General features: G+C 43.9%; 1 protein-coding gene across 50 annotated transcripts in view; it reads right to left on the bottom strand.

Moving 5' to 3' along the window:
* Positions 1 to 26374, bottom strand: part of PPP6R3 (protein phosphatase 6 regulatory subunit 3) — a 158277-nt gene extending 131903 nt beyond the window's left edge. For 23 of the 50 annotated variants that reach the window (XM_063693278.1, XM_031016248.3, XM_055354663.2 and 20 more), the window contains exon 1: positions 26222 to 26328. The gene's annotated coding sequence lies outside the window, so the exon portion shown is untranslated. Of the gene's footprint in view, positions 1 to 26221 lie in introns of all 50 variants that reach the window. The other 27 variants (XM_063693277.1, XM_004051676.5, XM_055354666.2 and 24 more) reach the window with 10 other exon arrangements.
* Positions 26375 to 26618: the final 244 nt, after the last annotated feature.

Genomic DNA, 26618 nt, shown 5'->3' with positions numbered 1-26618 from the left:
TTAGAGCAGAAATCAATGAAACTGAAAACAGGAAATCAAAAGAGAAAAAGACAAAAGGTGGTTTTCAGGAAACAACAATAAAATCAGCGCAACTCTAGCCAGGCTGAGGAGAAAGAGAAATGAGAGAAGACACAAATTTCCAATACCAAAAATGAAAAATGACATTACTACAGATACCATGGGCATTAGAAGAATAAGGAAATATTATCAACTATTCTATGCTCAAAATTTTAATAACCTAAATGAAATGGAACAATTCCTTGAAAGAAACAATATGCCAAAATGTACACAAAAAGAGATAATCTTAAGGGTCTATAAATTTAAAATTTGAATAATAACCTTCTAAAATAGAAAGCACTAGGCCCACATGGGTTCACTGGTGAATTCTACTGAATATTTAAGGAAAAAATTATACCAATTCTCTAAAATTGCTTCCAGAAAATAGAAAGCAGCAGACGGAATTTTTTTTTTTTTTTTTTTTTTTTTAAAGACAGAGTCTTGCTCTGTCACCCAGGCTGGAGTGCAGGGCGTGATCTCAGCTCACTGCAAGCTCCGCCTCCCAGGTTACACGCCATTCTCCTGCCTCAGCCTCCCAAGTAGCTGGGACTACAGGCGCCCGCCACCACGCCCGGCTAATTTTTTGTATTTTTAATAGAGACGGGGTTTCACCGTGTTAGCCAGGATGGTCTTGATCTCCTGACCTTGTGATCCACCCGCCTCGGCCTCCCAAAGTGCTGGGATTACAGGTGCGAGCCACTGCGCCTGGCGGTCGCAGACAGAATACTTTCTAATTCATTCTATGAGGTCAGCATAACCATAATACCAAAATCAGACAAGGACACTACAAGGCAAGTACAAATCAATATCTCTCATGAACACAGATATAAAAATCCTCAACAAAATATGGGAAAACTGAATCAATATATAAAAATAATTATACATAAAAAGCATTATATATAAAAAATTATATACCACAACCAAATATTTATCCCGTATTTAAGGCTGCTTTAATTTTTTTCTTTTTGAGACTCTTTTGAGTCTCAAAAAATTAGGTGTAGTTTTTTTTTTTCTTGTATTTTTAGTTAAGAAGTGGTTTCACTGTGTCACTCAGGCTGGTCTCAAACTCCTGGCCTCAAGTGATCTGTCTGCCTTGGCCTCCCAAAGTGTTGAGATTACAGGTGTGAGCCACTGTGCCCAGCCAAGGCTGCTTTAATAATCAAAAATCTTTCGCCGGGCATGATGGCACACGCCTGTAGTCCCTGCTACTTGGGAGACTAAGACAGGAGGATTGCTTAAGCCCAGGAGACCAAGGCTGCAGTGAGCCAAGATCATCCCACTGCACTCCAGCCTATGTGACAAAGTGAGACTCTTGTCTCAAAATAAATAATTTTTTAAATCAATTAATTAACATGACCCATCACATCAGTAGGTTCAAGAAGACTCACCTGATCACATCAACAGATGCAGAAAAGGCATTTAATAAAATCCAACACCTGTGTTCATGATTTCAAAAAACACTCAGAAAACTACAAACAGTAAGAAGCTTCCTCAACTTGATAAACAACATATATCAAAAACCTACAACTATCATCATAATTGATGGTCAGAAATTAAAGCTTTCCCACTAAGATCAGGAAGCGGGCAAAGATGTTCCCTCTCATCATCCTTTTCCATCATATCATACTGGAAGTCCTAGCTAATTCAATAAGAAAAGGAAATAAAAAGTATACAGATTGGAAAGGATAAAATAAAACTGTCTTTGTTGACAGACAACATGATGGAGAAAATGTGAAGGAATTGAAAAAAAAAAAAAAAGTCCCAGAACTTATAAGCCATTATACCAAGGTTACAGGCTACAAGGTTAATATACAAACATCAACTGCTTTCCTATATACCTGCAAGGAACAAGTGGAATTTGAAAATTAAAAAAAAAAATTATTTATATTAACATATCCAAAAAATGAAATACTTAGGTATAAAACAAAATATGTACAAGATCTATATAAGGAAAACTATAAAACTCTTGATGACAGACCCCAAAGAAGAACTAAACAAATGAAGAGATATTCCATGTTCATGGATAAGAAGGTTCAATATTGTCATGATATCAGTTCCGCCTAACTTGATCTATAGATTCAATGCAATCCTGATCAAAATCTGACAACACATTTGATAATCAACTATTATCCAAAAATACATAAAGAAGGCTGGGCGCTGTGGCTCATGCCTGTAATCTCAGCACATTGGGAGGCCGAGGTGGGTGGACCACCTGAGGTCAGGAGTTTGGGACCAGCCTGACCAACACGGTGAAACCCCATCTCTACTAAAACACAAAAATTAGCTGGGTGTGGTGGCGGGCACCTGTAATCTCAGCTACTCCGGAGGCTGAGGCAGGAAAATCGCTTGAACTCAGGAGGCAGAGGTTGCAGTGAGTCAAGACTGTGCCATTACACTCCACCCTGGGCAACAAGAGCGAAACTCCGTCTCAAAATATATATCTTATATTATATATATATATAAATATATTTTATATATAGACACTTAAAACTCAAAAAAATGAACAACCTGATTAAAAAATGGACAAAAGACCTGAGCAAACATTACAGACAGCAAGTAAGCATTTGAAAACATGTTCAACATCATACATCATTAGGGAACTGCAAATTAAAGCAACAATGAAATAGCACCACACATCTATTAAAATGGCCAAACTCAAGACACATCACCAAACACTGGCAAGAATGTGGGGCAAGAGGAACTCTCACTCATTGCTGGTGCGAATATAAAATGGTACAGCCACTGTGGGCAGTTTCTTCCAAACAGTAAACATATTCTTTCTGTACAATACAGTAATCATACTCCTTGGTATCTGCCCGAGTAAAGTGAAAAAACTTACGTCCACACAAAAACCTGCACACGGATATTTACAGCATCTTTATCCACAATTGCCAAAATTGGGAAGCAACCAAGCTATCTTTCAGTAGGTGAATGAATAAATTTGGGCACATCCAGACAATGGAATATTATTCAGCACTAAAAAGGAATGAGCTATCAAGCCATGAAAAGACATGAAGAAAACTTAATGCATATTATTACGTGAAAGAAGCCAATATGAAAAGGCTACATAAACAATGCATGACATTCTGGAAAAGACAAAGCTATGCAGACAGTAAAAGGATTAGTGGTCGCCAGAGGTTGCAGGGAGGTAAGGATGAATAGATGAGGCACAGAGGATCTGTAGGGCAGTGAAACCATTCTGTATGATACTACAATGGTGGCTACATGTCCTTATACATTTTTCAAAACATATAGAATATGACTGGGCACAGTGGCTCACGCCTGTAATCCCAGCACTTTGGGAGACCAAGGAAGGCAGATCACCTGAAGTCAGGAGTTTGAGACCAGCCTGGCCAACATGGTGAAACCCTGTCTCTACTAAAAACACAAAAGTCAGCCAGTCTGGTGGCAAATGCCTGTAATTCCAGCTACTCAGGAGGCTGAGGCAGGGGAATCACTCGAACCTGAGAGGCGGAGGTTACAGTGAGCCGAGATCACACCACTGCACTCCAGCCTAAAAAACTTATAGAATGTGTAACACCAAGAGTAAACCCTAAAGTATGGACTTTAGATGATAATGTGTTGGTGTAGGTTCATCAACTCTAACGAATGCACCATTCTCCTGAGGGATGTTATTGCAGAAGTGTGGGGACAGGAGTATATGGGAACTGTCCTCCATATTTTTTGCTCAATTTTGCTGGGAACTTTTTTAAAAATGGTGAAAATGCAAACTTTATGTTATGTATTTTCCCACAATTTTAAAAGATTTGCTAAATAATTGGTCATTTATAGAATTTAAAAGCAATATCGTATCTCATTTTGAAAGGAGGTAAACAAAATACTTTTCTAAGTTTTCTTCCCTTTGCTTAAACATTTGTACTTTACTTGCAAAGACAAAAAAGCAAAATAACTCAGCTTGTAACTTAGTGTTTTATTTCTGCACTAAACAATGTAATTCTAAAGGCTTCTAAGAACAAAGAACTTTATTACATTGAACTAAAAGCCAGCTGAATTGTTTGTGATAATAACAACAAAATCTAAAGACCCTTGATATGGGAAATGGCTATAAAGTATACCCTTAGCATGCAGCTATTAAAAAGAAAGAGGTAGACCTATTAGTACTACATGGGACTCAGTGAAAAGAGATGAATGAAAAAAGAACGGCACAATAGTATGGTGCTATTATATTTATATAAAACACACATACCCAGCATATATATGCAAATATACAGAAAAAAAATCAAGAAAGGAGACACAAAACCAGTAACAACAGAAGATGGAAAAGGATTTGGAAAAGGTGATCAGAATGTATTTTAGCCTTCTCTATAATTTTTTTCAAAATAAGTATCACATATTAATTTTTTTAAAAAACTAAGACTTTCTATCCCAAAGCAAAAAAACAAAGTCAGTTGAATAAAAATGTTTACAATATCCTACCTCTACAGTCAAGACTTCAAAACCAAGCCAGAGTCCACAAAATAGGCTACTATTCATTAACATTTAACCACTTATTCTGTGTAAGTTTAGGACTTCTACACTAGAAAACTTGCAAAAACAACACTGCACAATTTCAAACTACCCAAAGTCATTTTCTATGGGAAAGAGAGGAAATTTTTTTTTTTTTTTTTTTTGGCAGTCTCACTTTGTTGCCCAGGCTGGAATGCACTGGCATGATCTTGGCTCACTGCAACCTCTGCCTCCCGGGTTCAAGCGATTTTCCTGCCTCAGCCTCCTGAGTAGCTGGGATTACAGGCGCCCGCCACCACGTTCAGCTAATTTTCGTTTTTCAGTTTTTTTGGGGTTTTTTTTTTTTTTGGAGAGATGGGGTTTCACCATGTTGGCAAGGCTGGTCTTGAACTCCTGACCTCAGGTGATCTGCTTGCCTCGGCCTCCCAAAGTGATAAGTGCTGGGACTACAGGCATGAGCCACTGCACCTGGCCGGGATAATTTTAGTATGATTCTCATTTTACATGTGAAGAAACTGGAGCTTAGAAAGGTGAGATAATTTGCCCAAGGTCAGACAGCTAGTCAGTGGTCAAACCAAGGTTCTATCCCACTTCTGACCACCTTAATGACCCTCTTCCTAACCGCTATGTCCAGACTGCCTCCCTGCTTCCCAGCTGCTTCATCTCAAGATGACTACCTCACACTCATCTAGAAGGAATAAAGAGTTAAAAGTAACACATATAAAGAATCAAGTGCAAGTGACAATTTAATAGCAGGGACTCAGCAAGCAAAATAAAGACACACCTACCTCCTGCAAGTGGAGGTAAGTAAGCACGGCAGGCTGCTGAAGGTTTACAGTAACCACGAGGCACTTTACTAGTAACTGATACCAAGAAGTGAAAAATGTTAGGCCTGACAATATGGTAAACAGAGAATGGACTCTAGTTTCTTCTAGAGATAGATACAAACATGCCCACCAATATTTATCTTTAATCCTCACAACAATTCTGCTAAACCAGCTAGCTTGCTCTCTCTAACTCATGTCCTCTACAATCCTTTCTCATCCTTTTCTCACAACCCTGAAAGATTATCAAGCTTGGCTCTTTGATGTTTGATGAAGTTACACTGCCTATGCATTTCAAACTCCTTGGCTCCACTGAAAATCACTAAGATCGTATTCAAGGCAGTTAGTTCTTAACCCTATGCTTCTGGGATCAGCAGTGTGCTCCTGCTGCCACCAAATCCCCTAACCCTCCTCAATGAAGGCCATGGCAGAGGCAGAGACAGGACCAGAACTGACAGGATCTGCCACCAGAGTGTCACAAAATGAACTCCAGTACTAGCCCCAGCCTATGTGTCTTTATATCCCTCCATGGCTCTTGTTTCTGATGGCCTCTTTTTAATTTATTGGTCAAAGTAAGGCTTTTAATTTTTTTTATGTATAAAATAGTCCCTCCCCTCTCTTGGGATAGGCCATGTATTATAAATGCTAAACTCTACTCTCTTCCTTCCTCAAGACAGATTTGGCTCATAATCTATTTTGATCCACATCCCTTTTTCCAGATTGTTTTTAATGTTCTGTACTTGGCTGGAGTCAATGTTAACATTTTCTAGCAAGCAAATGATCCCATTTCAAAATGGTAATTATCCTTGAAATCATTCCCATTTCTGGATATAAAAAATGAGCTAACTAATGTAAAAGAGTTGAAAATCTCTAAGAAATTCCTGAAATCGACACAAGAACACTCCATATTGAAGTAGGGGGAAAAAATCATATATTTGCTAACTCTTAGCAAAATGAAAATCCCCTATTGTAATTTTTTAAATATTTTGAATACTAGCTGACGCTTATTCAAAACACATATCTGGTACTTGGTTATTTGGACGTATCAAGACACCAAAAGAATAATCCAAAATAGCAGATAATACCAGCAACCTAAAAATAAAACAAAACAAACATTTGCTGGACTGGCCAACATGAGGAGCACTTTAAGCCCAGAATATGTAAAAATCCTGGACACCATATTAAAGCACCTCTTTAAATGCAAAGCTAGGCTGATAAAAACAAGAAAATTCTCACAGCTACCTCCATCCCTACCCTAGAAGTTTCACTGGATGCTAAGTTTCACTGGATGCTAAGTTCCGCCAAGGTGCAGAATATTATCTATTCTGTTCTTTGGTAAATACCAAGTGCCCAGTGTCTGGTACAGAAGAGCTCAATAAATATTTGCTGAACATTGACTACAAATGTACTGAGGGCATTTGGCCATTCTCATCAAATTAGAGCATGGCAGACAAAGATTTGTTGCCACAAAATCAAAAACAGCAAACACAAGAGGAAATAAGTTTTCAGAAAGAAACATCAAAAGATCAGAGCAGAAAAGCATGCAACCACTGGTATTACCTACAGAATAAATGGTCCGTATAGCTGAAACAACACATTATAGAAAATATATTAAATATAAGATCTAAACAGAGTACTAGAAAGAGATAACTGAAAAAGCAGGTGAGAAATATCAAAGCAAAAATGGCTGAGAATTTTTTTTTTTAATTGCAGAAATATACCAGGCCAGGCGCGATAATTCACACCTGTAATCCCAGCACTTTGGGAGGCCAAGGCAGGATAATCACCTGAGCCCAAGAGAACAGCCTGGTCAACATAGCAAAACCCTGTTCATAAAAAAATAAAAAAATTAGCCAGGTGTGGTGGCTTGCACCTGTAGTTCCAGCTACTCGGGAGGCTGAGGTGGGAGGATCACATGAGTCCAGGTGTCCGAGGCTACAGTGAGCCAGGATAGCACCACTGCACTCCAGCCTGGGTGACAGAGCAAGGACCTGTCTCAAAAAAAAAGAAAGAAACCAACCCTCAGGCAGAGAAAGGATAAGAAATAAGAACTCTACATAAATAATTCTTAGTGAAATTGAAGAATAAGGAGAAAAAAAGACTTTAAAAAATGAAAGAAAGAGGTTAGAAGCTAGAGATGACCTGCAGAGAAACGACTGACATCTAACTTCTTATCACTCTCAATACCAGCAATGGAAAAAGAAGATGAAAGTGCTGTCAAAGTGCTAAGGGAAAACAATCATCAAACCAGAACTGGGTATTAGGCAAAACAACCTTTTAAGAATGACAATATAAAAGTATAGGTTGAGCGTCCTTCATCAAACAATCCAAAATCAGAAATGCTCCAAAATCCAAACATTTTTAATACCACAAGTAAAAAATTCCACCTTGACCTCATGTGACAGACCACAGTCAAAATGCAGGTACACAACACAGTTTATTCCACGTCTCCAAGGGGAAAAAGACCCTCCCAGCCCCCTGCACCTGCTGCTGTTTAATAGCGGTTACAGGTATTCCAGTGATACAACTATGCTGCTTAGTTACCCTCCACGCATTATTTTTTAATTGTATTAATGGTATGCCATATCCCTTACTGTTAAGTACTTACATGTGAATAATCGTAAGAAAATGATTGCTTATTGATAGCCTATAAATTCATGTCAGGAACAATAGTGATGTCTAGCAACCACAGACTGTCAACATGGATGGCTGAGATGGTGACACCTTTGCTTTCTGATGGTTCAACGTATACACACTTCTTTCATATATGAAAATATTGTATAAAATTACGTTCAGACTGGCCGGGCATGGTGGCTCACGCCTGTAATCCCAGCACTCTGGGAGGCTGAGGCAGATGGATCACAATGTCAGGAGATGGAGACCATCCTGGCCAACATGGTGAAACCCCGTCTCTACTGAAGACATAAAACTTAACTGGGCATGGTGGCGCATGCCTGTAGTCCCAGCTACTCAGGAGGCTGAGGCAGGAGAATCACTTGAACCCGGGAGGCGGAGGTTGCAGTAAGCTGAGGTGACACCACTGCACTACACCCTGGGCGACAAAGCGAGACTCTGTCTCAAAAAAAAAAAAATTACCAAGTGCACTAACTCATCAGTTGAGAGTCAAATTATAAACTATAATTTAGCTATGTGTGGCTTTCAAAAGGCACGCCTAAAACGTTAAGGCCACAAAAGAGCTTGAAAGTAAAAGGCCAGAAAAAGACATATAAGGCAAATAGTAACCAAAAGTCACTTGTCATAGTTACATAACACCTTGACAAAAGATACTTAAGTTTTCGGCCTATATATATACTTTAGTGGGAAAATATTCACAGAAATGAAGATTTACAGAATGACAAATTGTGCAAGTCACAGGCAAGTTTAAAATTCTTAACTTGGTTGGGCAAGGGGGTTCACACCTCTAAATCTCAACACTTTGGGAGGCCAAAGTGGGAGGATTGCTTGAGCCCAGGAGTTAAAAGACCAGCCTGGGCCAGGCGCCGCGGCTCACGCCTGTAATCCCAGAACTTTGGAAGGCTGAGGCAGGTGTATCATGAGGTCAGGAGTTCGAGACCAGCCTGGCCAACATGGTAAAACCCCATCTCTACTAAAAGTACAAAAATTAGCCAGGCATGGTCGTGGGTGCCTGTAATCCCAGCTGCTTGGGAGGCTGAGGCAGGACAATCGCTTGAAACCGGAAGGCAGAGGTTGCAGTGAGCCAAGATCACGCCACTGCACTCCAGCCTGGGCGAAAGAGCAAAACTGTCTCAAGAAAAGAAAAAAAGGCCAGCCTGGGCAACACAGTGAGCCCGTCTCTACACAAACAAAAAAATCTAAACTTTACAGATGCAAAGCAAAAACTGAGTGCTACAGAATCTGACAAATCCCATCATAGAAGGTACAGAACCTCCTCAACTTACCAAGGGGTTGGTTATGTCCCAATAAATCGATTGTAAGTTGGAAATTTTATATATATATATATATTTTTTTTTTTAAGAGACAATGTCTCTCTGTCTCTCAGGCTGGAGTGCAGTGGTGCAATCACAGCTTACTGCAGCCTCGACCTCTTGGGCTCAAGCAGATCTTCCCACCTCAGTCTCCTGAGTAGCTGGGACTCCAGACACACGCTGCCATACCAACCTAATTTTTTAAATTTTGTGTAGAGATGGGGTCTCCCTATGTTGCACAGGCTGGTCTCAAACTCCTAGACTCAAGCAATTGATCCTCCCACTTCAGACTCCCAAAGTGTCGGGATAACAGGCATAAGTCACTGCACCTGGATGAAAATGAATTTAATACCCTGATAAACTAATCACAGAGCTGAAAAAGCATAAATTGAGCCATCATGAAGTCCAGATGCTCCTCAACTTACAATGGGGTGATGTCCCAATAAGTCTATCATAAAGTGGAAAAATCCTAAGTCAGACTATGGCAAGTCAGGGACATCGGTGTTGTATTCTAACACCCACCCCCATCCCCCACCAACTAACAGAACAAGCAGAAAAAAATTAAGGATACTAGTTTGAACAGAGATGGAAAAGCCTCACCTTATAATCTGGAAATACACATTCTTTTAAACACACATAGAATAGTGATGAAACTCCGCACAAACTAAAACTAGCCTCAACAAATTTCAAAGAATCAAAATCGCATTAGACCACATTTTATTAACACTTTTTTTTTTTTTTTTTTAAAGAAACAGGGTCTCACTCTCACCTAGGCTGGAGTACAGTGGTGCAATCATAGCTCACTACTGCAGCCTCGAACTCCTGGGCTCAAGCGATCCTGCCACCTCAGCCACCTGAGTAGCTGTGACTACAGGCACAAACCACCATGCCCAGCTAAATAAAAAAATCTATATATGTAGAGCTGGGGTCTCACTATGTTGTCCAGGCTGGTCTCAAACTCCTGGGCTCAAGCATCCTCCTGCCTAGGCTTTCCAAAGTGCTGGGAATACAGGTGTGAGCCATCACACCAGCCCTATTAACACAATTTAAGTTTGTCATCAATAACAAAGATTTTAAAAAGACATATATGCCAAGATTTGAAATCATAATGAAAATCTGAATATATTCAGAATTAAAGATAAAAATTATACATAGCAAAACTTATAGCATATAGCTAAAGTGGTGCTTAAAAGGAAATTACTTTATTTAGATATGTATGTACATATAAGTATATAAAAAGGTTGAAAATTAATGACCTAAACATACTGTTTAAGAAGTTAAATAGCCCTCTCCCTCTCCCTCCCCCTCTCCCCACGGTCTCCCTCTCCCTCTCTCCCCCCTCCCCCTCTCCCCACGGTCTCCCTCTCCCTCTCTCTCTCTTTCCACGGTCTCCCTCTGATGCCTAGCCGAAGCTGGACTGTACTGCTGCCATCTCGGCTTAGTGCAACCTCCCTGCCTGATTCTCCTGCCTCAGCCTGCCAAGTGCCTGCGATTGCAGGCTCGCGCCGCCATGCCTGACTGGTTTTCGTATTTTTTTGGTGGAGACGGGCTTTCGCTGTGTTGGCCGGGCTGGTCTCCCGCTCCTAACTGTGAGTGATCTGCCAGCCTCCGCCTCCCGAGGTGCCGGAATTGCAGACGGAATCTCGTTCACTCAGTGCTCAATGTTGCCCAGGCTGGAGTGCAGTGGCGTGATCTCGGCTAGCTACAACCTCCACCTCCCAGCCGCCTGCCTTGGCCTCCCAAAGTGCCGAGATTGCAGCCTCTGCCCAGCCGCGACCCCGTCTGGGAAGTGAGGAGCGTCTCTGCCTGGCCGCCCATCGTCTGGGATGAGAGGAGCCCCTCTGCCCGGCTGCCCAGTCTGGGAAGTGAGGAGCGCCTCTTCCTGGCCGCCATCCCGTCTAGGAAGTGATGAGCGTCTCTGCCCGGCCGCCCATCGTCTGAGATGTGGGGAGCGCCTCTGCCCGGCCGTGACCCGTCTGGGAGGTGAGGAGCGTCTCTGCACCACCGCCCCGTCTAAGAAGTGAGGAGCCCCTCCGCCCGGCAGCCGCCCCGTCTGAGAAATGAGGAGCCCCTCCGCCCGGCAGCCGCCCCGTCTGAGAAGTGAGGAGCCCCTCCGCCCGGCAGCCGCCCCGTCTGGGAAGTGAGGAGCCCTTCCGCCCGGGGCCAGCCCCCGCCCAGCCAGCCGCCCCATCCGGGAGGGAGGTGGGGGGCGCCTCTGCCCGGCCGCCGCCCCGTCCGGGAGGTGGGGGGCGCCTCTGCCCGGCCGCCCCTGCTGGGAAGTGAGGAGCCCCTCTGCCCGGCCACCACCCCATCTGGGAGGTGTACCCAACAGCTCATTGAGAATGGGCCATGATGACGATGGCGGTTTTGTGGAATACAAAAGGGGGAAAGGTGGGGAAAAGATAGAGAAATCAGATTGTTGCTGTGTCTGTGTAGAAAGAAGTAGACATGGGAGACTTCATTTTGTTCTGTACTAAGAAAAATTCTTCTGCCTTGGGATCCTGTTGATCTATGACCTTACCCCCAACCCTGTGCTCTCTGAAACAAGTGCTGTGTCCACTCAGGGTTAAATGGATTAAGGGCGGTGCAAGATGTGCTTTGTTAAACAGATGCTTGAAGGCAGCATGCTCGTTAAGAGTCATCACCACTCCCTAATCTCAAGTACCCAGGGACACAAACACTGCGGAGGGCCGCAGGGTCCTCTGCCTAGGAAAACCAGAGACCTTTGTTCACTTGTTTGTATGCTGACCTTCCCTCCACTGTTGTCCTGTGACCCTGCCAAATCCCCCTCTGCGAGAAACACCCAAGAATGATCAATGAAAAAAATAAAAATAAAAATAAAAAAATTAAAAAAAAGAAGTTAAATATTAGTGATTAATTACAAATATGATAGAGATGCAAAAGATAGTAAGTCAGAATTTTATGCCAATATATTTGAAAATACAGACAAGAATAAACAAACTTTTTAACATAAACTACCAAATGTGACTCAGGAAAAAACAAAGATTTTAATAATCCTATAAATATTAAAACATCCAAATAAGTAATTTAAAAATCTGAGACAGAAAACACCAGGCCCCAATGGTCTTACCAGCAAGGCTTACCAAACCTTCAGGGAACAGATAATTCCCTTTTACATAAACTCTCAAGAGAAAAATGAGGAAATACTACATTTGTTTTATTAGACTAGAATAATCTTGATAATAAAACTCATCAAGGTTGATATAAAAAAAGGAAAATTACAGGCCAATCTCACCATGAACATGGACACATAAATCATAAGGCATTAGGTAAGTTAAAAAACAGGAAAAATACAGCATTTCTTTTTTGAAAAAAAGCAAGGACAAAAGATTTAAGTGAGCTTTCCTCTAAATAAGATATACAAATAGCCAATATGATATTTAAAAGATAATCAGGCTGGACGCAGTGGCACATGCCTGTAATCCCAACACTTTGAGAGGCCAAGGTGGGTGGACTGCTTGAAGCCAGAAGTTCGAGACCAGCCTAGGCAACAAAGCAAGACCCCTGTCTCTACAAAAATTGTAAAAATTAGCCAGGCATGGTGGTGTGTGCTTGTAGTCCCACAGCTACTTGGGAGGCTGAAGCGAGAGGATTCCTTGAGCCCAGGAGTTTGAAGCTGTAGTAAGCTACGATCATGCTACAGTGCACTTCAACCTAGGTGACAGAGCAAGACCTTGTCTCAAAAAAAAAAAAAAAAAAAGTAATTGCTTTTTAACATGCAAATAGCCAACAAGCTATGTAAAAAGACACTCATCAGCATTAGCCATAAGGAAAAGGCAAATCTTCAAAATGTTAAAGTTACCACATTATCCAACAATTCCACTCCTATGTATACACCAAGAGAAATAAAACCATGTCTACCCAAAGACTTGTATGCAAATATTCACAGAAGTAGTACTCACAATAGCCAAAAAGTAGAAATCCAGTAATAAAGAGACAGAAATAACAAAGCAGAGTGTTTTTCTTATTCTTTCACTTAACAATCAACACAGGATACTTATGTGACCACACATCATGCAATCAGTTCTGCAGCAGACACCAGGTGGGTGTCCTCCAATTCAATTCCAACACCATCTACCTGGAGATGGAGTTAGATCCCACAGGATGAGGACTCAGTCCCACAAGACTGCCCTCGACTTCTGACGCCAATCACAAGCTCCAGGTTGTTTTACCCGTGCTTCCCCCCCAACAGCTATAAACTGGGGTTCCCATAACCCACTCCTTGGGTTTGATTAATTTGCTAGAGTGGCTTACAGAACTTAGGGAAACAAGTTTACCAGTTTATTATAAACAATATTACAAAGGATACAGATGGAGAGATATGCATGGCAAGGTAAGAGGGGAGGGGCTCAGAGCTTCCATGCCCTCTATGGGCACACCACCCTCCAGGAACCTCTATGTGTTCTAGAAGTTTCTAGAACCCAGTCTTTCCAGGTTTTTATGGCAGTGACATTACTTGGGCACAACTGATTATATCATTGGCAGTTGATCAATTCAATGTTCAGCAAATCTCCTCTCACTGAAGGCTGGAGGTGGAGCTGAAAGTCCCAACCCTCTAATCATGGTCTTTCCAGTGACCAGCCCCTAACCTGAAGCTACCTAGGTCAGCTAGCCATCAGTCAACTCATTCGCATACAAAAAGACACTTATCATTTTGGAAAGTCCAACGATTTTAGGAGCTGTATGCCCGGAAACTATGCCAAGGATGAAAATCAAATATATATTTCACAGGAAACAAATGTCCATCAACTGATGAATGGATAAATAAAATGTGGTATATCCATACAATTGAACACTATTCAGCAACTAAAAAGAATGAAGGACTGATACTGATACATGCTAAAACATGGATGAAACTTGAAAACATGCTAAGTTGAAAGAAGCTGGTCCCAAAAGACCACTTATTGTATGATTCTATTAATAAGCAATGTCCAGAATAGTCCAATGGGTACAAGGTGGTTTTGTTGTCGTTGAGGGGGTGACAAAAATGTTACAAAGTTAGATTGTGGTGATAACTGCACAGTTCTGTGAATATATTAAAATCCACTCAGTTGTACACTTTAAATTGATCAACTCAATAGTTTGTGAATTACTTCTCAATAATGTTGTCATTAAAAAAAAAAAACCCCGAGATATAAGTTTACATCCACCAAACCTGCAAATATTAAAGTCTGACAATACCAAGGGCTTGCAAGGATGTAGGACGGTGCTGGTAGTGAGGTAAAGAGGTACAATCATTTTGGAAAACAATTTGCACCATCTAGTAAAGTTGAAGATGTACATGTCGCACTACCCTGCAATTCTCTACATGGCTGGTATCCTGGAGAAATGCATCTGCACTTGTTTAAGGCAGCGTTCCTTCTTACTAGAAACAATTATATTCTCCAATGGCAAGACAAAGAAGAAAACGAGACATATTCAGTCTGCGATGTAACAGAGAAGTGAAGTGGGATAAACCACAACCACACGCACCAATGTGGGCAAACCTCTCCGTCTGCACGCCTTCCCTTCCCGGCTTTACCACCACGTCCCACCAACATCATCACTTCCTGGCCTCTCTCTTGCTTTGCTATTTCTGATTAGGAAAACCACAACCCCAGTTAAATGAAGCAATGCCTACTCTCCTTCCAGGAAAAATAACAAATCGTGCTGTCTTCACTGAAACTCAGGACTGCTACCCTCAGGTAGGCCATTCCATTCACACACATTCTTACTTTCCCACAGAATATGTCATACTTCCTCCTCTCTCCTCACACCCCGCCAGCCCTGACACCCCCTCATTCTCACTGACTGCTGAGAACTCTTCCATTTCACCAAGAAAAAAAAAAAGAAGCCAACGTCCACATGCTCCCACTATCCCATCTCCCCTAGTCTGCTCTCCCTCCTCCTACCAGGGAGGAGCCCATGGATGCCAACTCTCCACATGGGCACCCACCCACTTCCTGCTGCCTTCCCAAGAATGTGGCTCCAGCAAGGGTCACCTCTTCTGATTCATCATGTCATTCATCCTCTAGAGAATTACTTCACCAACACTACAAAAATGCTATGGTTTCTCCCACCTCAACACCTCAGGATCCCAAATATCCCTTCATCACTGTGGCAAATCCCATGACGGAGCTCTCTCTACTTGCCTTTCTCTTCTCTCAATCCTTGTGAATGCTCCCTTCCAGGCTTTTCCTGCACCACCATGTGGGAACAGCTCTCATCAAGATCGTTGATGAATTCCACGCTGCCAGAGCCATGAGACGAGTCTTGGTCCTTATCTCAGGTGACCTCACGGCAGCAGCACTGGCAGAGGTCCCCACTCCATCCTCCGTGACAACACTTTCCTAAGGCCTCAAAGCTGCTCCTTCCACCTTCTAGGCTGCCGTAGAGCCTCATTCCTTCAGTGCCTCACTCAACCTCGGGACTGTTAAATGCCACCTAAATACTGAAGACTCCTATTTCTTTCTTTTTTTTTTTTTTTTTGAGACAGAATCTCGCTCTGTCACCCAGGCTGGAGTGCAGGGTGCGATCTCAGCTCACTGCAAACTCCACCTCCCGGGTTCATGCCATTCTCCTGCCTCAGCCTCCAGAGTAGCTGGGACTACAGGCACCCACCACCAAGCCGACTAATTTTTTTGTATTTTTTTTAGTAGAGACGCGGTTTCACCATGTTAGCCAGGATGGTCTCATCTCCTGACCTTGTGATCCGCCCGTCTCAGCCTCCCAAAGTGCTGGGATTACAAGGCGTGAGCCACCGCGCCCGGCCCGAAGACTCCTATTTCTATCAGCAGCCTAGATCTCTCCCTTGAGCAGCGAACACCCCAATCCAGCATATCTCCAATCTGCTCTCCAAAAGCTTCAGAAACTGAACATGCACAAAACCCAACTCCTGATCTTACTTCCACAGGCTGTTCTTCCCATAGCCTTCCCTTTCCTTATACATGGCAACGCCCACCAGCTACAAAAATCCCTGGTATCATCCTTTACTCCTCTCTCACACCCACTCCAATCTGCCAGCAAATCCTGTCTGCTCTTCCTTTTCAAGAAGGATCCAGCAGCCAACCTCTTCTCACTCCCACCCCTGCTCCCCTTCAGTCCCAGCTGCCATTACTGCTCTCCTGGATCACTGCCAGAGCGTCCAACCTCCCTCCAGCAGCACAGGACAGTGGGACCTTTAGAAACCACATCATGTGACACCTCTGCTCAAAACACCAAATGACTTACCCATCTCACTCAGAGAAAAAGACAAAATCTTAACAATGGCCAGTGTGACCTACCCCCTCCCCCCATCTCCCCCATCCATCTGGCCTACACTCCTCCCACTCTCCCTCAGGCTCCAGCCACACTGGCCTCTGCTGCCCCTCCAACACAGCAGACATGCCTCCTTGTCCTGCTGACCCTCCGCCTATAATGCTGCCCCTACCCCACTGCCACCCACAACCTTGTGGCTGGGTCCCTCCACTCCTTCTCTTGACTGCTGTATTTCGATCTGCAGACAAGCACTCCCCCACACCCCACCTCTCCTGGTTTACTTTTCTCCCTGTTTGTATTACCATATGGCTACTGTATCTTTCATTTATCTGTTAACTGTCTCTCCCCTACCAAAATGTAAGTTCCATGAAAACAAGGACTTTTCATCTGCTTTGCTTACTGTTAACATGCCCAGCAGAAGAACAGTGTTTAAGACATGGTAAGTACTCAAACATCTGAATAAAAGGATCACAGAAACAATGTTGAGTGGGGGCAAAAAAAGAACAAAGTGACTCCATTTACATTGTCTAAAGGAATGCAAAAATGAAGTCACATTATATAAGGATACATTCATAGTTTGCAACACCATAAAGTAAAGCAGAAAAATGATACATACAAGGTATTTGCCTTGGGGAGGTCAGAAAGAGGGAAGTGGTGAGACGAGAACACAGGGAGCCAAAGGTATGGCAACCTTCTATTTCCTAAGCTGGTTAGTGGGAACACAAGTGTCAGTTCTAATGTTTAATATCTGGGCACATGCTGATATATACTCTTTGAATTCATAGTCCAATTACAAGTTAAAATAAAAAACAGATTAGAGGCCAAGCATGGTAGTTCACACCTGTAATCTCAGCACTTTGGGAAAACAAGGTGGGAGGACTGCTTGAGCCCAGGAGTTCAAGACCAGCCTGGGCAACATCGGAAGATCTTGTCTCTACAAGAAAAAAAAAAAAAAATTTACCTGGGTGTAGTAGCATGTGCCTACAGTCCCAGCTACTCGGGAGGCTGAGGTGAGAGAATCGTTTCAGCCAGGGAGGTCGGTCAAGGCTGCAGTCAGCTATACTGCACTCCAGCCTGGGACTCTATCTCAAAAAAATAAACAAAAACCACTGTACTCTAGCCTGGGATTACACCACTGCACTCCAGATTACACCACTGCACTCTAGCCTGGGACTCTATCTCAAAAAGATAAACAAAGACAAAACAGATTAGAGCAGGCATTGACAAACTACAACCCACAGGCCAAATCCAACCCTCTGTCTGCTTTTATAAGTAAAGTTCTATTGGAAGACAGCCACCTTCATTTGTTTACAGATTGGCTATGGCTGCTTTCACACTACAAAAGCAGAGATGAGTCCTTGCAGAGACCATTTAGCCTCCAATGCCTAAAATATTTACTAACTGGTCCTTTACAGAAAAAATCTGCAAACCCTCAATAGAGCTGTCTGGTTATAATGCAGAATTTGTAAAGAAATTAAGTGCAAAATCAAAAAGATCCAATCATCTGTTAACATATATTGATCCTTAAAGGCATATGTGATTATCCACACTATGTTGAAAAAATGATTCTATATAAAATGTGAGACTCCACAGCAAAGTTACCCTACAACGTCCTGTGTGCCAGAAAAGAATAAACTTAAAAGATGTTTTAGAAAGCAAACTGCAAACCTCAAATTTATGATCTCTACTCCACCAGCAGAAATTATGTTATATATGTTCTAATGTTATATTCATATTCACAGTTATATACATTAAAACATATATAACATACTCCAAATTTGGAGGAAGAAAATTTGCATATCAACACTAACTCTGTAACCTCCCCAACACTGAAACCACCATCACCCTGACTTCCGCAGAGCAGCTGGTTAGACCTCGAGGCCTCTCTATGATCCTATAATACTCCACTTCTCTCCTTGAGATCATTCACTGCACCTTGGAGTTGTTTCTGTACTTTTGTTACAAAATACTATACCTATGATGGGAGGATCTCATAGCTGCTGAGTCCATCTAAGGGTGTAATAACAAGAAGTCCACGGTGAAAAGGGACAGTCATTCACAGAGTGTTGTTTAATCAGAAGGGGCAGGGTCTCATTTGCAGACAAAAGAGACAGATGAGACCTGTCCATTGTCCAAAGGCAATACAAACCCTGTGTATCTCTATGTCAACAAAAAAGAACTCCTCAACTACTATACAGTGACAAAAAACTGACACATACTACCACCAAAAATAAAATTCCAGACGTTAACCACTTATTCTGAATTCTAAGTAAAATCCAGCTGTGATGTCACTCTTGAAACAAATAGCACTTAAAACTGTGGTCTGGAACATCACAATCCTGTGGAATCACCGGGGCTGAGATTTCTCTGCTCCTTCTGGTTCCATTCTTCTGCATGGCCTCCATTTTTCTGTAAGAATCAATGGGCTGGGCGTGGTGGCTCACGCCTGTAATTTCAACACTTTGGGAGGCCAAGACGGGCGGATCACTAGAGGTCAGGAGTTTTGAGACCAGCCTGGCCAACATGGTGAAACTCCATCTCTACTAAAAATAAAAAATTAGCTGGGTGTGATGGCACGCGCCTGTAGTCCCAGCTACTCAGGAGGCTGAGGCAGGAGAATCGCTTCAACCCATAAGGCGGAGGTTGCAGTGAGCCAAGATCGCGCCACTACACTCCAGCCTGGGCGACAGAGTGAGAGTCCGTCTCAAAAAAATAAATAAATAAAAAATAAATGACGTCTAAGTGTTGTTGCAGCCCAAAACCATGATACTCACGAATGGAAGCCTCAGTCAATTGTCAAGACTAGTCAGTGTTCCTCCCGCTACGCCCATCTGAGGACCAAAGCCCAACCAATCTGACCAGCCAACCATGGAGCAGGCAGTGTGAACTGCCCTGATTAGGGTCTCAGTGTGACATGTGTTCTCAGGCAAGCTCTTTTTTCTCAAAGTGTGCCTCTGCCACCAGAATTTTTGTTCAGATTTACATGTAGGTATAGGAAACCCAAGGCTCCAACTAACAGTCCCACACAGCTTTCTCCAAGTCTGTCTGACTCAACATCAGTCTGCAGCCGTTTTAGTCCTGCTCTCTAATGTTCCTAAAAACAATCTTTCATTCATCTTTTCTTGGGCCATCAGATTTCACGGTAGTCAATCTCTGGGGAATTCAAACCACTTCAAGTCACTATATATTTCCACTGTAAGAAATTCTGGAACTAATAATCCCGTGGTTTTCCCCAGAGTTACTGTGAAGTACAAAATCAGAGCCTCCTTATATCTGTAAAAAGATGTTCAGAACCTATCGAACTTTAATTGCATAAGTTCAGTCAACTGTATAGTCTTCACTAATGCATCTAAAACAGGTCAACTCTAGCCAGCCGTAAGTGACAATTAGTAAATGGCCTCTACTCAGGGTAAAGCCAGCTCTTTGCCCAGTCTGTGACATGAAAATGTCCTAGCTAGGGCCGGGTGCGGTGGCTCACGCCTGTAATCCCAGCACTTTGGGAGGCCAAGGCGGGCGGGTCACAAGGTTAAGAGATCGAGACCATCCTGGCTAACACGGTGAAACCCCATCTCTACTAAAAATACAAAAAATGGCCAGGCACGGTGGCTCACGCCTGTAATCCCAGCACTTTGGGAGGCCAAGGCGGGCGGATCACAAGGTCAGGAGATGGAGACCATCCTGGCTAACACGGTGAAACCCCATTTCTACTAAAAATACAAAAAAAAATTAGCCAGGCGTGGTGGCAGGCACCTGTAGTCCCAGCTACTCGGGAGGCTGAGGCAGGAGAATGGTGTGAACCTGGGAGGCGGAGCTTGCAGTGAGCCGAGATCGCGCCACTGCACTCCAGCCCAGGCGACAGTGAGAGACTTCGTCTCAAAATAAATAAATAAATACAAAAAATTAGCCAGGCATGGTGGCCGGCGCCTGTAGTCCCAGCTACTGGGGAGGCTGAGGCAGGAGAATGGCATGAACCCACGAGGCAGAGCTGGCAGTGAGCCGAGACCGCGCCACTGCACTCCACCCTGGGTGACAGAGCAAGACTCCGTCTCAACAACAACAACAAAAAAGAAAATGTCCTAGCTAGGCATAGAGATAAGATACCTTTCCACATACTGTCAAATGCCCTTTTACTTGCTTCTTTACCACGTAGCCAATCTACCTGATATCCAAATGTCAGTCTGTAATCTTTCAATACCTGAAATAAACTGAGTATTGATCTAACTAGCAACTATCTCCCTCCTCATAAAACTAAAGGGGGTGAGAAGTAGGAAAGGAGGCTTCCATGACAAATAAATCTAAGCCAAAGTCAAAAGGCCAAAACAAAATCTCCAGTCAACCTAGATCCATAATGCAGCAGGAGAAACACCCACTCCCACTTGAAGTAGCATCTATTTCAAGAATGCCGGAAACATTCTGCAAAAACCTACAGCAAGCTTCGGACGGGTCTGGAACCAGAGAGTCAGTGTCTGAGGTTTGGTCAAAGGATAACTGTTGTGTAGGGAGCTATAAACACCTATCTGTCATTACAAAACGGCTTCAGTATGGGAAGAATGGCACTGCTTTTTAAGACTCCTCAAACTAAGGAGGCAAGTCGAAGTAATCATTTCTTATAAATGAGTAACAAAGTGTAACTATCTTATTCTTTTGCAAAACTTCTGGCAATCTCAACCATCCAAAGTTTAAACAAATCAACCAACTGACCAGCAAACAGAAGCTCTTTCCTCCCAGGCCCCATTGACACCATGTACAATTCTTAACAGCTTTGTCGTCTCTTGTTTGCCTCTTCCTCTAGACTGCAGGTCCTTAAGGGCCTGTTCATCAGTGAATCCCTAATACAGTTCTTAGCAGAGTAAGGACTCAATTAATGTATTTGCTGATGAAATAAATGGATATTAGAAGTAGATGGGGGTCACTGGTAGTTCTCAACATAGGCACAGGCCGAATTTCAGGATGAAGAATAAGAAAATGCCTCCATGACCTTTTTGTAACTTCAGATATTAACATTTAGCTGCTAAAAATTTATAGTTTTCCTAATATTCTTCCATTCCATAACTAGATAATCTAAATTTTAATATGAGCAAAAAAGATCTACCCTTCTCTCTACCACTGCATCTCATCTCCCCAGGAGAAAAGAACACTTCTCTGCTGGGATCAGAGTCTAGGGCACAGAAGAGTCCAACTTACCAGTGGGCAGGATCACTGTGTTAAAGGCTGAGCATACTGTATGCCTATCTGTGCCCTCAATGGGCAGAACTGGTAAAGTGATCCAGGGCTAATTCTCTGGGAATAGGTCTTTATTAAAACAAAAACAAAAACAAAAAACAGGCATGGTGGCTCACGCCTGTAATCCCAGCACTTTGGGAGGCCGAGGCGGGCGGATCACTTGAGGTCAGGAGATCGGGACCAGCCTGGCCCACATGGTGAAACCCCATCTCTACTAAAAATACAAAAATGAGCCAGGTGTGGTGGCACGCACCTGTAATCCTAGCTACTCAGGAGGCTAAGGCAGGAGAATCACTTGAACCCAGGAGGCGGAGGTTGCAGTGAGCCAAGATCATGCCACTGCACTCCAGCCTGGGTGACACAGTGAGACTGTCTCCGAAAAAAAAAAAAAAAAGTTGAAGCTGGCATCTAAAAACAGACCTGACTGCTGACTGACAAAAGGAGGGCAAAAGATACTAACTCAAAAATTACAGTAGTGTAAGATTATTCAGCACAGAAGCAAACTCTAAATATCTAAGAATTTTGCTTAGTTTCAGCACAGTATGGTAATGTATTTTCATGAAGTTAAGAAAAAAAAGTCCTAAGATATTTTATAAAATCAATTTATTTAACAAATGCTTCTAAAGTTCAGTCTTCAGGCATCTGAAAAATGGTTAAGTATACCATCTAAATAATCCCCACTACTAAAGAATCTCCAAGGCAGGATCTAGGTACTGCAAAGACCAAGTTCACAGATCACCGAAAGGAACCCTTAACTCACAAACAGTCCCTAAACCTGTGGTGTGAAACAGTGGTTCCAAAATTCAGCTGCATTTCAGTATTGTCTGAGAAGCTTCTAAAAAATAGATTCTCGTGGCCGGGCATGGTGGCTCACACTGTAATCCCAGCACTTTGGGAGGCCGAGGCGGGTAGATCACGAGGTCAGGAGTTCAAGACCACCCTAGCCAAGATGTGAAACTCCATCTCTACTAAAAATACAAAAAACAGCCGGGCATGGTGGCGGGTGCCTGTAATCCCCGCCACTCGGGAGGCTGAGGCAGAGAATTGCTTGAACCCAGGAGGCAGAGGTTGCAGTGAGCCGAGATGGCACCACCGCACTCCAGCCTGGGCGACAGAGCTAGACTCATCTCAAAAAGAATTAGTAAGATTCTCAATCCCACCATTTCCAGAGGTGGAGTCCAACATCCATGGTCTTAAAAAATTTCTAATTATTCTAATGCAGGCCAGTCTCACATCTATCTAAGTGCAGGATTTCTCAACCTCAGCAGTGTTGCTATTTGGGACTGGATACTTTTGCTGGCGGGCAGGGAGGAGGCTATGCTAGACACTGTAGGATGTTTAGCAGTATCCTTGGCCTCTACCCTCCAGAAGCACACTGCCCACTCCCAGAGGTGTAACAAGCAAAAATATGTCCAGACACTGCCAAATGTTTCCTGGGGGGTGAGGGGGGAACCACCCCCAACTGAGAACTCTTGAACTAGAGTAAATCAAAAAACAATCATTTGAAGTTAAAAAAGGAAAGAAATATGAAAGCTGTTTAAAGCCAAGAGGCCAGATCTTTTTTTCAGTACGACATTAGAAAAAGTAGCAGCCAATACTGGGGTGCAGACCATAACTTCTAAGGACCAAGTCAATGCTGAGTTTTAGTTGAGCAGATAGAAGAGCTTTATTTTCACTATCATTTATTTAGTAAAATACTGTAAAATTTTAGACCAAAACACACACACACACAAACACACACAGAGGCTGCCTCTCAAATACTGAAAATATAGAACCAGACGATGGAAGTTGTCATAGAAATGAAATACCGATCGTGACACTTGTTTTAAAGAGATGTTTATTTGTAACAAGCACATAATCTCTCTACCAAATAGGTGCAAAGCCCTATCTTTTTTTTTTTTTTTTTTTTTCTGAGACTGAGTCTCGCTCTGTCTCCCAGGCTGGACTTGGCTCACTGCAACCTCCGCCTCCCGGGTTTAAGCGATTCTCCTGCCTCAGCCTCCCAAATAACTGGGATTACAGTCACGCGCCACCATGACCGACTAATTTTTGTATTTTTAATAGAGACAAGGTTTCACATGTTGGCCTGGTCTCGAACTCCTGCCCTTAAGTGATCCGCCAGCCTCGGCCTCCCAAAGTGCTGGGATTACAGGCGTGAGCCACCGCGCCCGGCCAAAGCTTTATCTTAAAAAGCTAGGCAACCTCATCCTGTCAATGTTACTTCTATTCATTTTCTGCTCAGCTATGGTCTGATTCTCAAATTCTCAATTAGTTCATTGAAACTAACAACTTTTTGCTTGTTGACTTTGCTTTGCTATACTTTACACAAAGGCTAGACTTCTAAACCGAAAACAATCTTCTTCCAGTCCTTAAGTTCCACCAGCAAGATACTCATCTCTACTTAAGACTGACTCCATCAAAACACACATCTCCAGTACAGCAAACCAAGTCCCAAGTAAACACAACAATACCAGGGGAAGGTGCACGCAAGGTTTCGAGCACCATGGAGGAGAGTATCGGGCAAGCGGTAAAGGACTGTGAGTTTATTTCTGACTTGAGTGCAGGCATTTTGTTCAATGTTCTAGACTCCCTGACCAGACATGCTGAAGTGGAGAATACCCTCCAAAGTATCCCTCCAGGACAAAAGCTATTTCCCAAACTATCTTTGCTGAAGAATACTGCAATCCACGGCACCCTTACAGTCTTCAGTAACAAGGAGGACTACACTAAGAAACCCTGAAGTTACTGATTCGGGTGACAGTCACCCAGAAACTAGTATCCAAAAGCACATGAGGAATAAAGCCCGACTTAAGCTTGTGATGGGCTTTTCTGTATTTAACCATCTCTTTAAACATTATGAGGTGCTACTACTCATTAATTACTCCGGTAAATGTTCCTAATTTAAGGAATGGTCAAAACCCATGTCCTGAAAAAATTAAAATAACTTCTAGTTTTACTTTTTCAGCCCAACTGAGTCTTACACAGAGCTTTCTAAAGGCAGTCACCAAGAGTCGGGACTCAAATGCTCATCTGACTTCCCAATAGTACCTAAACATTTAAAAATCAAATTTAAATTAAACAATAATAGCCATTAACTAGCCTAACCACTAATCAGCCACTGAGGTGATTCTATGTGCCAGGCACGGTTCTAGCTGTTTTACATGTATTAGGGCAATTATCCTGACAAACTTATGGCTGGGACACTTATTATTATTCCCATACTACAGAGAAAAAAAGAGAGAAGCTGGGTAACTTGCCCAAGGTCACAGAGCTAAAAAGTGGTCACTGACTCCACTCCACAGTGAGGAAAACCCAACCACCACCATAACTGGGTCTCATACACTTGCTACTTGAGGCACAGTTCGGTGGTTGGAAACCTGGAGTCCCTGTCCCCCTTGAAGCCTACCTGCAACATGACCTTGAGGACAAAATCAAAGTAAACGTCCCACGAATAAAGGACACCACCCCGTCAACAAGTGCTGCCAGGATGAAAGGGAACGCTTGTCAAGCACCCACTCCCACAAAAGCAAAACAGACCCAAAGCCCCACAGAGAAAACGTGAAGTACCAGGAAAATGACATTAAGTCACGCGGTTGAAACGTCAGGGCACGGAGGTACATCCAAAGACCCATCCCGTTCACCTATAATTAAAAAGTCCAAATTGTGATCACAGCCAGCAGGACCTCAACAGGAAACACCTCCAAGTAAACAGTGAATGGGCTTCTTTAAGAGGGAGGGACTTCAAGCCACAAGAAGGACCACCCCCCCCCCCCCCCCACCCCCGGCTCAAATACACCAGGGAGGCATTCGAGACAGTCTACATACAAGCCACCTCACAGGAGTTAAAAAGCCACTGGGAAGGGTACTGGGAGCCTTGGAACTGGCTGGTGTGGATCCCGATGACTCTGCGGCGAATTAACAGAAACCCACAAAACTTGTTTCCCGAAGAGCAGAGTCCAACAATGGTCTTCGCGACTCTTGACGGCGAGTTACTGCCTCAACTTGACGCGCTCCCCGAGGCCCCCGGGAGGCCCAGCGGGAGCGGAGACCGGGCGCGGGCCGGGCGGGGGGCGAGACTGCGGGCCGCGGCCGGCGGGCGGGAAGGCTGGAGCCAAAGCCGGGTCAGGGGCGCGCCTCACCCGCCCGCCGCGCCAGGCCGCGAACGTCAACGAGGCACAAAGTTCGCCGCCCCGGCCGCGTCCCGCTCCCGGCGCCCGTCCTGGCGGGGCCCCCGGCTAACAGGAGCGGACGGGGAGCGGCCGGGAAGGACTCAGCGCCGCGCCTCCCGGGCCCGCGGAGCGACGAATTCCGGGGGGGGAGGGGAGAGGGGCCGGGACGTTCCCTCCCTGAGCCGCCGAGGCCCAGGTGGAGGGGCCTCGCGCCTGCCCGCGCGCCTCGCACACCCCGCGCCGCGGCCTGCTCCGGCGCCTCCCCCACCCCCATTACCTGGAGGTGCCCACGACCCGCCGCTAGTTGCGCTCAGGCGGGAAACGCGCTCACCGACACCATCAGCGAAGCGCCCAAAATGGCGGACGTATCAAGCAGGCCTTGAGTTCCCCCCGCCCTCCCTCTGGCCGCCTCTCAGCCAATCGCGGCCCTGTCCACGCCCCCTGCTCCAGGCTCATTGGCCCCTCTTTCCCGCCCCCTACTACCTATTGGATCGCCTAGCGGCTCCGTTGACTCCATTCCGATTGGCCCGCAAGCCTCGTCAGTCAAGCGCGAGGGGCGCATTCTTTTCCCATGGACTTGACGGATCCGGAACCTCTAGGACCCCGGAGCCTGAGAAACAAATCAGAAACGGGGAGAAACCTGGCTGGGTCCCCCTACGCCGTAGCAACAGCAG

This window comes from Gorilla gorilla, chromosome 9 (assembly GCF_029281585.2).
Source record: "Gorilla gorilla gorilla isolate KB3781 chromosome 9, NHGRI_mGorGor1-v2.1_pri, whole genome shotgun sequence".
Classification (NCBI taxonomy): Eukaryota; Metazoa; Chordata; class Mammalia; order Primates; family Hominidae; genus Gorilla; species Gorilla gorilla.
This window is presented reverse-complemented; position numbering and strand designations above follow the sequence as displayed.